Genomic DNA, 16,575 nt, shown 5'->3' with positions numbered 1-16,575 from the left:
TGTAATTAATTTCCTTAACTCTGCCACAAATGTGGCAGCCACTACTTCATCAGGAGATACATCCTATCTAGTAATGTTTGTATTTTTCAGGACAAATCTGTTACTGAATTTGTGTAACCATCCCTTGCAGTAAATGGCTTGATGTCACTCTTTTCAGGTTATCTCTTGCTTAAAGTCTTAAAGTCTTTGTTGAGGCTCAGTGGTTTCTGGCACAACATGTTACTGTCAGTTGGAACAGGTTTACCATTCATGTCTTCTACCCACAAATTTCATGCCTTTCCCATCTTAACTAAGCACTTATCGCACACTCTTGCCATAATTTTGCAGTTTGAGGTGCAACAAATCCAATGTTGCAGCTTATTTGTTATTTGTATTTATTTTTAATTTTAATCACTAAAAGTTTGATTGTTTATCTACATTCTGACACCTCACGCTTTGTTGATTTTCATGTTTTTCTGGGTGTTTGCAATGGTGCTTTCAGTCTCCATAACTTGGTACTCTGGGGTAGTAAAACATTCATGATTGTTTTCACTTGATGCCTCTTTTGTTTTTTATGTTTGATTGATTCAAACTTATATTCACATATCTGTGATCATCTTGACATATTATGATCAGTTTTTTTGGGTGTTCATTTGTCCTGAATTATTGTTTATATTTAACGAGAATGGAAAACTCTTCTGTTTTTGGTAGCCCATCTTGTGAATGCCACTAACCTATAATATTGTAATAAATTTTGATTGAGAGAACATGACTTTGTTATATATGGCAGTTTGCTAGATGCACATCTGTTTTAATAGCCTGATTGCTGTTAGATATTTTTATGCCTTGGTGACCAGCAAAACAGTGGAAATAGCATACATTTAGAACAGTACACCAGTGACCATTTAAGCAAGTTATTTGACTGGTGAGATTAGTCATTGGGTCTGTTTCCAAACTTAGTGCCAAAGGCTTTCTCTTTTCCAGCTACTGGCCCTGAGAATGGGCTTTAGAAACTATCCTAACCTATTTGTGTCTATTTATCTTTGATTGTTCTTGCATGTTTACTACTTTTCTCCTCAGAACATACCCCTTTTATTTTCTATAAAGCTGATAACTCACATTAAAATTTTTTTCTGGCATTTTGTATATATAAAATTCTACAGTTTAAATTTATTTTTATTTTTTATATTTTTGAACTTAGTATCTTTTATTTGGGGGCTATAGATTTATTTATTTATTTATCTATTTATTTATTTATTTATAGATAAGCATGTGGTCCTGAAACCTCCATTTGTTGTTGTTTTTTAAGTTTTTATTTGTTTATGTATTTATTTATTTATTTATTTATTTATTTATTTATTTAAATATGAAGTTTATTGTCAAATTGGTTTCCATACAACACCCAGTGCTCATCCCAACAGGTGTCCTCCTCAATACCCATCACCCACCCTCCTCTCCTTCCCACCCCCCATCAACTCTCAGTTCTCAGTTTTTAAGAGTCTTTTATGTTTTGGCTCCCTCCTTCTCTAACCTCTTTTTTTTTTTTTTTTCCTTCCTCTCCCCCATGGTCTTCTGTTAAGTTTCTCAGGATCCACATAAGAGTGAAAACATATGGTATCTGTCTTTCTCTGTATGACTAATTTCACTTAGCATAACACTCTCCAGTTCCATCCACGTTGCTACAAAGGGCCATATTTCATTCTTTCTCATTGCCACGTAGTATTCCATTGTGTATATAAACCACAATTTCTTTATCCATTCATCAGTTGATGGACATTTAGGCTCTTTCCATAATTTGGCTGTTGTTGAAAGTGCTGCTATAAACATTGGGGTACAAGTGCCAGTTAACATACAATGTAATATTAGTTCCAGGGGTACAATCCAGTGACTCAGCACTTCCGTACAACACCTGGTGCTCATTACAGCAAGTGCACTGCTTTATCCTCATCACCTATATAACCCATTCCCCACCCCCTTTCCCTCTGCTAACAGTTTGTTCTTTAAAGTTATGAGTTTGATTCTTGGTTTATCTGTCTCTTTTTTTACCCCCCCCTTGCTCATTTTTTTTTCTTAAATTCCACATATGAGTGAAATCATACGGTATTTGTCTTTTTCTGACCGATTTATTTTGCATAGCATAATACTCTGGCTGCATCCATGTCATTGCAAATGACAAGATTTCATTTTTTTTAATGGCTGAATAGTATTCTGTTATATATAAATACCACATCTTCTTTATCCATTCATCAGTCAATGGACATTTGGACTCTTTCCATAATTTAGTTGTTATAAATAATGCTGCAGTAAACATTGGAGTGCATGTATCCCTTTGAATTAGTATTTTTGTATCCTTTGGGTAAATACCTAGTAGTGCAGTTGCTGGATCATAGGGCAGTTCTATTCTTAACTATTTGAGGAGCCTCCATACTGTTTTCCAGGGTGGCTATACCAGTTTGCATTCCCACCAAAAGTGTAATAGGGTTCCCCTTTCTCCTTATACTGACCACAACTGTTGTTTCTTGTGCTGTTAATTTTAGCCATTCTGATGGGTGTGAAGTGATATCTCATTGTAGTTTTGATATGTTATTTCCCTGATGATGAGATGTTGAGCATGTTTTCATGTGTCTTTGGGTCACCTGGCTATCTTCACTGGAAAAATATCTATTCTTGTCTTCTGCCCATGTTTTAAATTGGATTATACATTTTTTTGGTTGTTGAGTTTGTTAAGTTCTTTATAGATTTTGGATACTAACTTTTTATCAGATAATGTCATATGTGAGTATCTTCTCCCATTCTATAGGCTGCCTTTTAATTTTGTTGATTGTTTCCTTCATTGTGCAGAAGCTTTTAATTTTGATGAAGCTTTTTATTTGCCTTTATTTCCCTTGCCTCAGGAGGCATATCTAGAAAGAAGTTGCTAAGGCCATTGTCAAAGAACTTACTGCCTGTGTTCTCCTCAAGGATTTTTATGGTTTTAGGTCTCATATTTAGGTCTTTAATCCATTTTTTAAAATTATTTTTTATTTTGGAGAGAAAGCACAAGTGGGGGAATGGGAGAAAGGGAGAGAGAGAGAATCTTAAGTATGTTCCATGCTCAGCATGGAGCCTGACTTGGGGCTTGATCTTGTGATCCTGAGATCATGACCTGAGCTGAAATCAAGAGTCAGATGCTCAACTGATTGAGCCATCCAGGCTTCCCAGTCTCTTATCCATTTTGAATTTATTTTTGTGTTTGGTGTAAGAAAGTGGTCCAGTTTTATTCTTTTGCATGTTGCTCTCTAGTTTTTCCAATGCCATTTGTTGAAGAAACTGTCTTTTTCCCATTGGATATTCTTTCTTGTTTTGTCGAAGATTAATTGACCATATAGTTGTGGGGTTTTTCTGGGTTTTACATCCTGTTCCATTCCAGTTTGTGTCTACATTCCAATTTGTGTCCAACTTGTGCTTTGTAATGTAATTTGATGCCTGGAATTGTTATGTCTCCAGTTTTGCTTTTCTTTTTTAAGATTGCTTTGGCTATTTGGGGTCTTTTGTGGTTCCATATAAGTTTCAGGATTGTTTGTTCTAGCTCTTGGTATTTTGCTGTTGGTATTTAAATTATTTTTAATGTTTATTTATTTTTGAGAGAGACAGAGCATGAGTGAGGGAGTTACAAAGAGAGGGAGACACAGAATCTGAAGTAGGCTCCAGGCTCTGAGCTGTCAGCACAGAGCCCGATGCGGGGCTCAAACCCACAAACTGCTAGATCATGACCTGAGCTGAAGTTGGATGCTTAACTGACTGAGCCACCCAGGCACCCCACCTGTTGGTATTTTGCATAGGGATTGCATTAGATATATTGATTACTTTGGGTAGTATAGACACTTTAACAGTGTTTGTTCTTCCACATCATGAGCATGGAATGTCTTTCCATTTTTTTGTGTGTGTTATTTTCAGTTTCTTTCATCAGTATTTCATGGTTTTCAGAGTACAGATCTTTTACCCCTGTGTTTAAATTTATTCCTAGGTATCTTACTGTTTTTGGTGCAATTGCAAATGGGTTTGATTCCTTAATTTCTCTTTCTGCTGCTTCATTTTTGGTGTATAGGAATGCCACAGATTTCTGTATGTTGATTTTGTATCCTATGACTTTACTGAATTCATGTATCTGTTCTAGCAATATTTTTGTGGAGTCCTTTGGGTTTTCTATATACAGTATCATGTCATCTGCAAATAGTGAAAGTTTGGCTTCTTCCTTGCTGATTTGGATGCCTTTTATTTCTTCCTGTTGTCTGATTGCTGTGGGTAGGACTTCCAGTACTGTGTTAAGTAACAGTGGTGAGAATGGACATCCCTGTCTTATTCCTGACTGTGAAGGAAAAGCTTTCAGTTTATCCCTGTTGAGTGTATTATATTAGCTGTGGGCTTTTCATATATGGCCTTTACCCGATGGCTTCAACAGGTGAATTCTACCAAACATTTAAAGTAGATTTAATACCTATTCTATTCTTTTCAAACTATTCTAAAATGTAGAAAATGAAGGAAAAAGTCTAAATTCATTTTGTGAGGCCAGCGTTACTCTGATACCAAAACCAGATGAAGACTGCACTAAAAAAGAGAACTACAGGCCAATATCCCTGGTGAATGTGGATGCAAAAGTTCTTCATAAAATACTAGCCAACTGAATTCAGCAGTACATTAACAAGATCATTCACCACTATCAAATGGTATTTTATTTCTGGGTTGTGAGGGTGGTTAAGTATTATTAAATCAGTCAACATGCTACACCACATTAATAAAAGAAAAGGTAAGAACCGTGTGATCCTTTCAACAGATGCAGTAAAAGCATTTGGCAAAATAGAATATCCATTCATGATTAAAAAAAACCCAACAAAATAGATTTAGAGGGAATGCACCTGAAAGTATTTTGAATTTAAATACAAGCAAGTTTTTTGAGGGGTCTGCATTCATCTTAATCTTTATTCTCATAGACTTTTAGAAGAATATTGAATTTATAGCACTTTTAGAAGGTATTTCAGTGATTCTGTTCAATGTTGGATAAAAATGTTGTAGTTTACAGTTACTATTAACAAGAAATTACAAAGAATAGCCTTTAAAATCTCTATGGTTTCTGTGGTTTTGTGTGTGTGTGTGTGTGTGTGTGTGTGTGTGTGTGTGTGTGAAGCATAATCAAACATAATATTGCTTTATTTTAAAAAAATAAAAAAGGAAGGTATATGCTTAATGATTTTGGAAAATAGCTCCTAACTAGATGAACAGAAACTAAGTATATGTTGATTTAAGCTGACTTAGAGAAAACAAAGCTTTTGGATTAAACTGGAAAGTTGAACACTAACATCTAATTTTACTTCATATTGAAACCCTACTAAAAATGCCATGAAAGGGTTTTGAAAAATATGTAAGTCCACAGGATGGAGAGAATAGGAATAGAGTGAAAAGCAGTAAAATTTAGAGTCTAGCGATCAGATCTATAGGGGTATTAACTTAGATTGGGAAAAGTAAATCATGAACTTAGCGTGGGGAAAGCTAAGAGCTAACTTTATTTTCACTAAAGAACCCTCAGGATTCGTAGGAACTGGAAGCCTATCTGTATATGAAACTGAGAATTGGGGGTTGGGTGTGCTAGAAGCAAAAAACATTGAATAAGATTGTTTGAGTAGCAATTTGGTACGTCGTTACTCTCCCTTCCTCCGTGCTATTAAAACACTATCCCAGTCTATTCTTACAGAATCTAGAGAGGGCAATACAGAGGGCCACTTGTCTTTGTTTATATTAGCAAAATGGACGGGGTGGGGAGATTAAGAGACTGTGTGCAACTGAATGTTGGGTGCAAAGGCAACACTTCCACCATTGTGCTTTTCGTGTTTGGCTCCTAAAATGTAGGCAACCAGACCATAACCCTGCAAGCAGAACATTGGAAGATGCTTCTTTGGGTTGTCTGTGTACCCTTCTTTGGGTTGTCTGAATCAAACTGTGCCCAGATCATGATATAGTAAAGGTAAAAGTAGATTACCCACTGTAGTGAGAGCTTTTTAACCCCTGGACCCTTTGTCATTCCTTTTGCCAATCTTGAGGAGAAAACCAAGTTATATCAGAGTTTTAAGAAAAGCATCTAACATGGGAGATAGAAACAAAGCAGACCAATAGAGGCAACTCAAGGAAAACAGATAACACAAAGAGAAGAAACAAAACAGAAGAAAAATAACTATTAACATCCTCAGAGAGATAAGAGTAACTATAAACTATGAAACTAGAATATAATGCTTTTCTATAATAAAAATAAACAGCAGTCACCAAAATGGTATTGGGCCATTTTAAGTACTTTACATATAGAACTCATTTAATCTCTTAATAACTGTATGTTAATAACCTTATTAGTATATTGTTCGGGAAATAATTAAAAATAAAAGCTCCTGTTAGCACAAAATACCCTGTTTTCAAAGTGTGGAAAGGAGTGAAATAATCAGTAAGCATTAAGCCAGACTGTAATGCACATATCAGGCTATCCACTGAAGAGATTTCAAAGACAAAAAAAGCATTTCACCATTTTATATGGCCAGACAGATACAATCCATTACATACATGTAGCTGTTTTTATCCAAAAGAGAAAATCTTGTATATGTTGGCCAAGCTGGAGGTTACATTTTGGAACTAAATACTTAGGTTTAAACTCCCATAGAGACAGGAAGCAGGGCATCATCATTCTTGATGTTCATGTTTCAAAGAGATGACTTGAACACCCCCAGGAAAGGTATCCCCGGGATGCAGAAATAGCACAAAGACTTATTACCTTTTCACAAGATTTATATACATCTCAAAATGCCAGAGAAAGTACAGTTGACCCTGGGTCAACATAGGTTTGAACTAAGCAGGTATACTCATATGTGGATGTTTTGGATAAATATATACTTGAAATGTCTTTTCCTTAGACATTCTTAACATTAAAAAAATTTTTAATGTTTATTTTTGAGAGGGAGAGAGGGGGAGAGAGAGAGAGAGGGAGGGAGAGAAACGAAAACACAGAGCATGAGTGGGGGAGTGGCAGAGAGGGAGACACAGAATCCAAAGTAGGCTCCAGGCTCTGAGCTGCAGGAACTGTGAGATCATGACCTGAGCCAAAGTTGGACCCTGAGCCGAGTGAACCACCCAGGAACCCCAATTCTTAAAATTTTCTTTTCTCCAGCTTATTTTATTATAGGGATACATATAATACATACAACATACAGAATGTATGCTAATAGACTGTTTATGTTATCAGTAAGTCTTCTAGTCAGCAGTAGGCTGTCAGTAAGTTTTTGTGAATTCAAGTTTTACTTGATTAAAAAAAGTTTTTTTTTTAAGTGTTTATTTTTGAGAGAGAGAGCACAGCCAGGGGAGGGGCAGAGAGAGAGGGAGGCACAGAATCCAAAGTAGGCTTCAGGCTCTGAACTGTCAGCACAGAGCTTGACACAGGGCTCAAACTCACTATCTGCAAAATCATGACCTGAGCCGAAGTTAGATGCTTATCCGACTGAGCCACCCAGGCGCCCCAAGTTTTGCTTGAGTTTTGACTGCATGTGAGGTTCGGGGGGATTTGGCACCCCATCCCTTGTGTTGTTCAAGGGTTACTGTATTTTGAACTTCAGGTTTTCTACAGGAAGTGCTCAAGAGAGGAGAGGGAATTTTCTTTTTTAACACCAGGGAACATTTAAAATATAAATTTTTTAGGTTTGTGTTTCCCCTTGTACCACCCATTTTAATATGAGCAGTAAGAAGTCAAGTGACTAGCCCAGACTCATATAGGAGAAATGTAAAACATGTTTAAGGGTTAGTGGAGGAACTCTCCGAGACAGTAGAACCAAAAGACAAAGGGATTGAAAATAGAGATATGGTAAGAAAATTAGAGGAGTATTCAGTGCAGTGTCAAAAAATAGTAATCCTAGAAAGCAAGAATAGGTGAAAAAGGAGACAAAGGTATAAATTAATAGATTCAAGAAAATTTCCCAGAGCCAAGGATATTTGTTGCTTGATTGGAAGGACCCAATGGGTGTTTAGCACAATGGATGAAAATAGATCTGTGCTGAAAATCATTGTGAAATTTGAAAGCACTAAGAGCAAGGATATTTTATATGATTTCACAGGGAACAAAATAGTTTATATAAAGGATAAAGAATCAGAGTAGGCTGAGACTTCGCAACAGAAGCACAGAAATAAGTGAAGAAATACCTTTCAAATTCTGGGGATTAATGCTATCCAACCTATGGTTTTATACTCTATTAATCAAGTATGGAGGTAAAATAAATGTTTTAAAGTCTCAAAAACTTAGTTTACATGTACTTATTTTTTGAGAAGGCGCCAGAGGATATACACACCAAAAGGAGAGCTTTATTTTTTTTTTATATATGAAATTTATTGACAAATTGCTTTCCATAAACACCCAGTGCTCATCCCAAAGGTGCCCTCCTCAATACCCATCACCCACCCTCTCCTCCCTCCCACCCCCCATCAACCCTCAGTTTGTTCTCAGTTTTTAACAGTCTCTTATGCTTTGGCTCTCTCCCACTCTAACCTCTTTTTTTTTTTTTTCCTTCCCCTCCTCCATGGGTTCCTGTTAAGTATCTCAGGATCCACATAAGAGTGAAACCATATGGTATCTGTCTTTCTCTGTATGGCTTATTTCACTTAGCATCACACTCTCCAGTTCCATCCACGTTGCTACAAAAGGCCATATTTCATTCTTTCTCATTGCCACGTAGTATTCCATTGTGTATATAAACCACAATTTCTTTATCCATTCATCAGTTGATGGACATTTAGGCTCTTTCCATAATTTGGCTATTGTTGAGAGTGCTGCTATGAACATTGGGGTACAAGTGCCCCTATGCATCAGTACTCCTGTATCCCTTGGATAAATTCCTAGCAGTGCTATTGCTGAGTCATAGGGTAGGTCTATTTTTAATTTTCTGAGGAACCTCCACACTGCTTTCCAGAGTGGCTGCACCAATTTGCATTCCCACCAACAGTGCAAGAGGGTTCCCGTTTCTCCACATCCTCTCCAGCATCTATAGTCTCTTGATTTGTTCATTTTGGCCACTCTGACTGGCGTGAGGTGATACCTGAGTGTGGTTTTGATTTGTATTTCCCTGATAAGGAGCGACGCTGAACATCTTTTCATGTGCCTGTTGGCCATCTGGATGTCTTCTTTAGAGAAGTGTCTATTCATGTTTTCTGCCCATTTCTTCACTGGGTTATTTGTTTTTCAGGTGTGGAGTTTGGTGAGCTCTTTATAGATTTTGGATACTAGCCCTTTGTCCGATATGTCATTTGCAAATATCTTTTCCCATTCCGTTGGTTGCCTTTTAGTTTTGTTGGTTGTTTCCTTTGCTGTGCAGAAGCTTTTTATCTTCATAAGGTCCCAGTAATTCACTTTTGCTTTTAATTCCCTTGCCTTTGGGGATGTGTCGAGTAAGAGATTGCTATGGCTGAGGTCAGAGAGGTCTTTTCCTGCTTTCTCCTCTAAGGTTTTGATGGTTTCCTGTCTCACATTTAGGTCCTTTATCCATTTTGAGTTTATTTTTGTGAATGGTGTGAGAAAGTGGTCTGGTTTCAACCTTCTGCATGTTGCTGTCCAGTTCTCCCAGCACCATTTGTTAAAGAGGCTGTCTTTTTTCCATTGGATGTTCTTTCCTGCTTTGTCAAAGATGAGTTGGCCATAGGTTTGTGGGTCTAGTTCTGGGGTTTCTATTCTATTCCATTGGTCTATGTGTCTGTTTTTGTGCCAATACCATGCTGTCTTGATGATGACAGCTTTGTAGTAGAGGCTAAAGTCTGGGATTGTGATGCCTCCTGCTTTGGTCTTCTTCTTCAAAATTCCTTTGGCTATTCGGGGCCTTTTGTGGTTCCATATGAATTTTAGGATGGCTTGTTCTAGTTTCGAGAAGAATGCTGGTGCAATTTTGATTGGGATTGCATTGAATGTGTAGATCGCTTTGGGTAGTATTGACATTTTGACAATATTTATTTTTCCAATCCATGAGCAGGGAATGTCTTTCCATTTCTTTAAATCTTCTTCAACTACCTTCATAAGCTTTCTGTAGTTTTCAGCATACAGATCCTTTACATCTTTGGTTAGATTTATTCCTAGGTATTTTATGCTTCTTGGTGCAATTGTGAATGGGATCAGTTTCTTTATTTGTCTTTCTGTTGCTTCATTGTTAGTGTATAAGAATGCAACTGACTTCTGTACGTTGATTTTGTATCCTGCAACTTTGCTGAATTCATGTATCAGTTCTAGCAGACTTTTGGTGGAGTCTATCGGATTTTCCATGTATAATATCATGTCATCTGCAAAAAGCGAAAGCTTGACTTCATCTTTGCCAATTTTGATGCCTTTGATTTCCTTTTGTTGTCTGATTGCTGATGCTAGAACTTCCAACACTATGTTAAACAACAGCGGTGAGAGTGGGCATCCCTGTCGTGTTCCTGATCTCAGGGAAAAAGCTCTCAGTTTTTCCCCGTTGAGGATGATGTTAGCTGTGGGCTTTTCATAAATGGCTTTTATGATCTTTAAGTATGTTCCTTCTATCCCGACTTTCTCAAGGGTTTTTATTAAGAAAGGGTGCTGGATTTTGTCAAAGGCCTTTTCTGCATCGATTGACAGGATCATATGGTTCTTCTCTTTTTTCTTGTTAATGTGATGTATCACGTTGATTGATTTGTGACTGTTGAACCAGCCCTGCATCCCAGGAATGAATCCCACTTGATCATGGTGAATAATGCTTTTTATATGCCGTTGAATTCGATTTGCTAGTATCTTACTGAGAATTTTTGCATCCATATTCATCAGGGATATTGGCCGGTAGTTCTCTTTTTTTACTGGGTCTCTGTCTGGTTTAGGAATCAAAGTAATACTGGCTTCATAGAATGAGTCTGGAAGTTTTCCTTCCCTTTCTATTTCTTGGAATAGCTTGAGAAGGATAGGTATTATCTCTGCTTTAAACGTCTGGTAGAACTCCCCTGGGAAGCCATCTGGTCCTGGACTCTTATTTGTTGGGAGATTTTTGATAACCGATTCAATTTTTTCGCTGGTTATGGGTCTGTTCAAGCTTTCTATTTCCTCCTGATTGAGTTTTGGAAGAGTGTGGGTGTTCAGGAATTTGTCCATTTCTTCCAGGTTGTGCAATTTGTTGGCATATAATTTTTCATAGTATTCCCTGATAATTGTTTGTATCTCTGAGGGATTGGTTGTAATAATTCCATTTTCATTCATGATTTTATCTATTTGGGTCATCTCCCTTTTCCTTTTGAGAAGCCTGGCTAGAGGTTTGTCAATTTTGTTTATTTTTTCAAAAAACCAACTCTTGGTTTCGTTGATCTGCTCTACAGTTTTTTTAGATTCTATATTGTTTATTTCTGCTCTGATCTTTATTATTTCTCTTCTTCTGCTGGGTTTAGGCTGCCTTTACTGTTCTGCTTCTATTTCCTTTAGGTGTGCTGTTAGATTTTGTATTTGGGATTTTTCTTGTTTCTTGAGATAGGCCTGGATTGCAATGTATTTTCCTCTCAGGACTGCCTTCGCTGCATCCCAAAGCGTTTGGATTGTTGTATTTTCATTTTCATTTGTTTTCATATATTCTTTAATTTCTTCTCTAATTGCCTGGTTGACCCACTCATTCGTTAGTAGGGTGTTCTTTAACCTCCATGCTTTTGGAGGTTTTCCAGACTTTTTTCTGTGGTTGATTTCAAGCTTCATAGCATTGTGGTCTGAAAGAATGCATGGTATAATTTCAATTCTGGTAAACTTATGAAGGGCTGTTTTGTGACCCAGTATATGATCTATCTTGGAGAATGTTCCATGTGCACTCGAGAAGAAAGTATATTCTGTTGCTTTGGGATGCAGAGTTCCAAATATATCTGTCAAGTCCATCTGATCCAATGTCTCATTCAGGGCCCTTGTTTCTTTATTGACCGTGTGTCTAGATGATCTATCCATTTCTGTAAGTGGGGTGTTAAAGTCCCCAGCAGTTACCAGATTCTTATCAATAAGGTTGCTTATGTTTATGGGTAATTGTTTTATATATTTGGGGGCTCCGGTATTCGGCGCATAGACATTTATAATTGTTAGCTCTTCCTGATGGATAGACCCTGTAACTATTATACAATGTCCTTCTTCATCTCTTGTTACAGCCTTTAATTTAAAGTCTAGTTTGTCTGATATAAGTATGGCTACTCCAGCTTTCTTTTGGCTTCCAGTAGCATGATAAATAGTTCTCCATCCCCTCACTCTGAATCTAAAGGTGTCCTCAGGTCTCAAATGAGTCTCTTGTAGACAGCAAATAGATGGGTCTTGTTTTTTTATCCATTCTGATAGCCTATGTCTTTTGGGTGGCGCATTTAATCCATTTACATTCAGTGTTATTATAGAAAGATATGGGTTTAGAGTTATTGTGATGTCTGTATGTTTTATGCTTGTAGTGATGTCTCTGGTACTTTGTCTCACAGGGTCCCCCTTAGGATCTCTTGTAGGGCTGGTTTAGTGGTGACAAATTCCTTCAGTTTTTGTTTGTTTGGGAAGACCTTTATCTCTCCTTCTATTCTAAATGACAGACTTGCTGGATAAAGGATTCTCGGCTGCATATTTTTTCTGTCTAGCACCCTGAAAATCTCGTGCCAATTCTTTCTGGCCTGCCAAGTTTCAAAAGAGAGATCGGTCACAAGTCTTATAGGTCTCCCTTTATATGTGAGGGCACGTTTACCCCTTGCTGCTTTCAGAATTTTCTCTTTATCCTTGTATTTTGCCAGTTTCACTATGATATGTCATGCAGAAGATCGATTCAAGTTACGTCTGAAGGGAGTTCTCTGTGCCTCTTGGATTTCAATGCCTTTTTCCTTCCCCAGTTCAGGGAAGTTCTCAGCTATGATTTCTTCAAGTACCCCTTCAGCACCTTTCCCTCTCTCTTCCTCCTCTGGGATACCAATTATGCGTATATTATTTCTTTTTAGTGTATCACTTAGTTCTCTAATTTTCCCCTCGTACTCCTGGATTTTTTTTATCTCTCTTTTTCTCAGCTTCCTCTTTTTCCATAACTTTATCTTCTAGTTCACCTATTCTCTCCTCTGCCTCTTCCATCCGAGCCGTGGTGGTTTGCATTTTGTTTTGCATTTCCTTTAAAGCGTTTTTCAGCTCCTCGTGACTGTTCCTTAGTCCCTTGATCTCTGTAGCAAGAGATTCTCTGCTGTCCTGTATGCTGTTTTCCAGCCCAGCGATTAATTTTATGACTATTATTCTAAATTCACTTTCTGTTATATTATTTAAATCCTTTTTGATCAGCTCATTAGCTGTTGTTATTTCCTGGAGATTCTTCTGAGGGGAATTCTTCCGCTTGGTCATTTTGGATAGTCCCTGGAGTGGTGAGGACCTGCAGGGCACTTCCCCTGTGCTGTGGTGTATAACTGGAGTTGGTGGGCGGGGCCGCAGTCCGACCTGATGTCTGCCCCCAGCCCACCGCTGGGGCCACAGTCAGACTGGTGTGTGCCTTCTCTTCCCCTCTCCTAGGGGCGGGATTCACTGTGGGGTGGTGTGGCCCGTCTGGGCTACTTGCACACTGCCAGGCTTGTGATGCTGGGGATCTGGCGTATTAGCTGGGGTGGGTAGGCAAGGTGCACAGGCGCAGGAGGGGCAGGCTTAGCTCACTTCTCCTTAGGTGATCCACTTCAGGAGGGGCCCTGTGGCAGCGGGAGGGAGTCAGATCCACTGCCGGAGGTTTGGCTCCGCAGAAGCACAGAGTTGGGTGTTTGCGGGGAGCGAGCAAGTTCCCTGGCAGGAACTGGTTCTCTTTGGGATTTTGGCTGGGGGATGGGCGGGGGAGATGGCGCTGGCGAGCGCCTTTGTTCCCCACCAAACTGAGCTCTGTCCTCAGGGGGCTCAGCAGCTCTCCCTCCCTTTGTCCTCCAGCCTTCCCGCTTTCCGAGCAGAGCTGTTAACTTATGACCTCCCAGACGCTAAGTCGCGCTTGCTGTTGGAACACAGTCCGTCAGGCCCCTCCACTTTTGCCAGCCAGGCTCGGGGGCTCTGCCTGTCCGGCGAACCGCCCCTCCGCCCCGGCTCCCTCCCGCCAGTCCGTAGAGCGCGCACCGCCTCGCCTCCCGTCCTACCCTCTTCCATGGGCCTCTCGTCTGGGCTTGGCTCCGGCGACTCCGTTCTGCTAATCTGGCGGTTTTCTGGGTTATCTAGGCAGGTGTAGGTGGAATCTAAGTGATCAGCAGGACGCGCGGTGAGGCCAGCGTCCTCCTACTCCGCCATCTTCCAAGGACCGTTCCAAAAGGAGAGCTTTAAACAAATATATGGGACATAGGGAAAAGGAGAGGCAACATGGAAGAGAGATGAGAAGGGATCTCTAGGACCATGGTTCAGGGAGATCCTGCAATGATAGCTATGTAGTAGACATACGACAGTCTTTCTAAACTGGAATGGTTTGACTTAGGAGACAGATATAGAGGGAAGCTATTGTCAATGAAATGGCATCTGTCGTTATAACTTTTTTTTTTTTTTTAACCTGAGAACAAATTACCTACATGTGATAGGCCCGTATTCCTCCTGCCTGGATCATTTGTACATTCATGCTTCTCTCATCAAAAAAGTGGTCTGCTTTGATTTACTTCTGAGAGTAGAGGTAGACCATGGTGAGAATTGGAAGATACAAAGTAGTATACTTCTTGTACGTTATTCATGCTAGATACCTACTACCTGGCCCACACTACCCCTTATAGATGCTCTAGTTCTTATCGCCTTGTATATTTCCTAATGGCCTTGCCAGCAGACTTCCTAGAAACAGCCTTATATATCCTCTTATAGAAACTGAAGAGAAACTTCAGGAAATGTAGCTTGTCTTCTGATAGCCTTTATTTATTTATTTATTTATTTATTTATTTATTTATTTATTTAGCAATATTGCCCTTTTATTTGATGGCTGGCTAAGATTATGCTATATTTAGCTTCTCAAACTAAACTTGATAAGTATTTTTACTGTATAGGTAGTAGAGCTGTTAACAAACAGGTAGGGAACAACAGAAATGTAAGAATGTTGATTTGCTCTTAATAGGGGTAGGCAGGTTGGGAGTACAGTTGAGGATGGGCACATAGAGGAATTGTGAGGTAGTAGTATTCCGTTTCCTGATGTGGATAGTAGGTGTATTGGGTTTAAAAAATTACTCTTTGATCTGTATGTATAAATGGTATGTATTTATGTTTATGGATATATTTTATAATAAAAAATTTAAAATCCTTAAATTGAGTAAAATGAAAGCAAATAATTATTGAAAACTAAACTTACTGTGTTTGAAATAAAGGATCTATTTTCAAAATCACTCTGAGGTTGGTGGTATGAAACTTGCCTTCTCTAAACAATAATTATTGTCATATCAGTGCAGAAATGATTTCCCTAAAGTCAGTTTTCCAAATAGACTAAATGGTACCTAATGAAATCGGATCATTAAAAACAACAATAACAACAACAACAACAACAACAACAACAAACCTATCTTGTCTTACTCTTACTCAAAATTTTCTAGTGGCTCTCTCTCTGAATAAAATTCAAAATCATTAATACAGTCTATAGTTCTCTGTAACTATGATCTAGCCAATGCCTTATTCTGTGACCTTATCTATAGTTCTCTTTCTACTGTTTATTGTTCCTCCAACATACCACGATTATTTTGGCTACTAGGGGCTTTGCATTTGTTTTTCCTTCTGCCTGAACTTGTTTTCCTTTTCATATTCATATAACTTTCTGTCTCACTTTATTCTGATCTCTGTCAATATAATATCCTTAGAGACCTTCCCCAGTTACTCTACTACATCATCCCACCTAGACTTTTATTTTCTTTTTTTTCGCCTTCAAATGTCTCACTATTAACTGACATTATCTTATATTTTTGTATATTTATTTTCAATCTCCTTCATTAGACTGTAAGCCTCATGAAGGCAAGGACATTATGTTCATCACACAGTGCCTGGCATGCTTTGGGTGTTCAGTAAATTTTGCTGACTAGATAATGAGAAGTTGGTCAATTAAAATAAGTTAGTTCAGGGCACATGGCTTACTCAGTTGGTAGAGCATGTGACTCAATCTCAGGGTTGTGAGTCAAGTCCCACGTTGGGTGTGGACCTATTTAAAACAAAACAAAACAAAACATTAAAAAAAATGGTTATAAAATGAATTGATATTTTGTTAATGTTACTGTGCCATTTTATTCTTTAGAATATATGCATTACATTTTGAAATATTCAGAAAAATTCCCCCAGTATTTATAATTTGTAAAATGTTTATTTTCCAAACATTTTTATTTTTAGCTGTATCCTATTAAGGCATGAGCATACTGTATATATTATGAGTGAAGGTTAGTAAATAGCTATTGAAAAAATGTGTGCATTGTGCATTATTTAAACATTTGTTTGCCTTTTACCCATATGTATACATACCTATGATTCAAAAATGCCTATGGGTCTTTGTGCACAAAAATCATCTTTTCCTGTCATCTACTACCATCCTCCCATACTAGGGCTCAATAAAGGTTTGTTGACTAAAGGTTCAGTTTGCTGTATATATTATAATAATG

The 16,575-nt window shown here is 38.2% G+C and overlaps 1 protein-coding gene across 1 annotated transcript in view; it reads left to right on the top strand.

Moving 5' to 3' along the window:
- LRBA (LPS responsive beige-like anchor protein) overlaps nucleotides 1-16,575 on the top strand; it is a 792,976-nt gene that overhangs the window by 198,649 nt on the left and 577,752 nt on the right. The window lies entirely within an intron of this gene.

This window comes from Lynx rufus, unplaced genomic scaffold, assembly GCF_022079265.1.
Source record: "Lynx rufus isolate CCGP_SWC_20201006 ecotype Redwood Valley unplaced genomic scaffold, mLynRuf1.p SCAF_3, whole genome shotgun sequence".
Lineage (NCBI taxonomy): Eukaryota > Metazoa > Chordata > Mammalia > Carnivora > Felidae > Lynx > Lynx rufus.
Note: the sequence above shows the minus strand (reverse complement) of the source record. Positions and strands in the feature narration are given on the sequence as shown.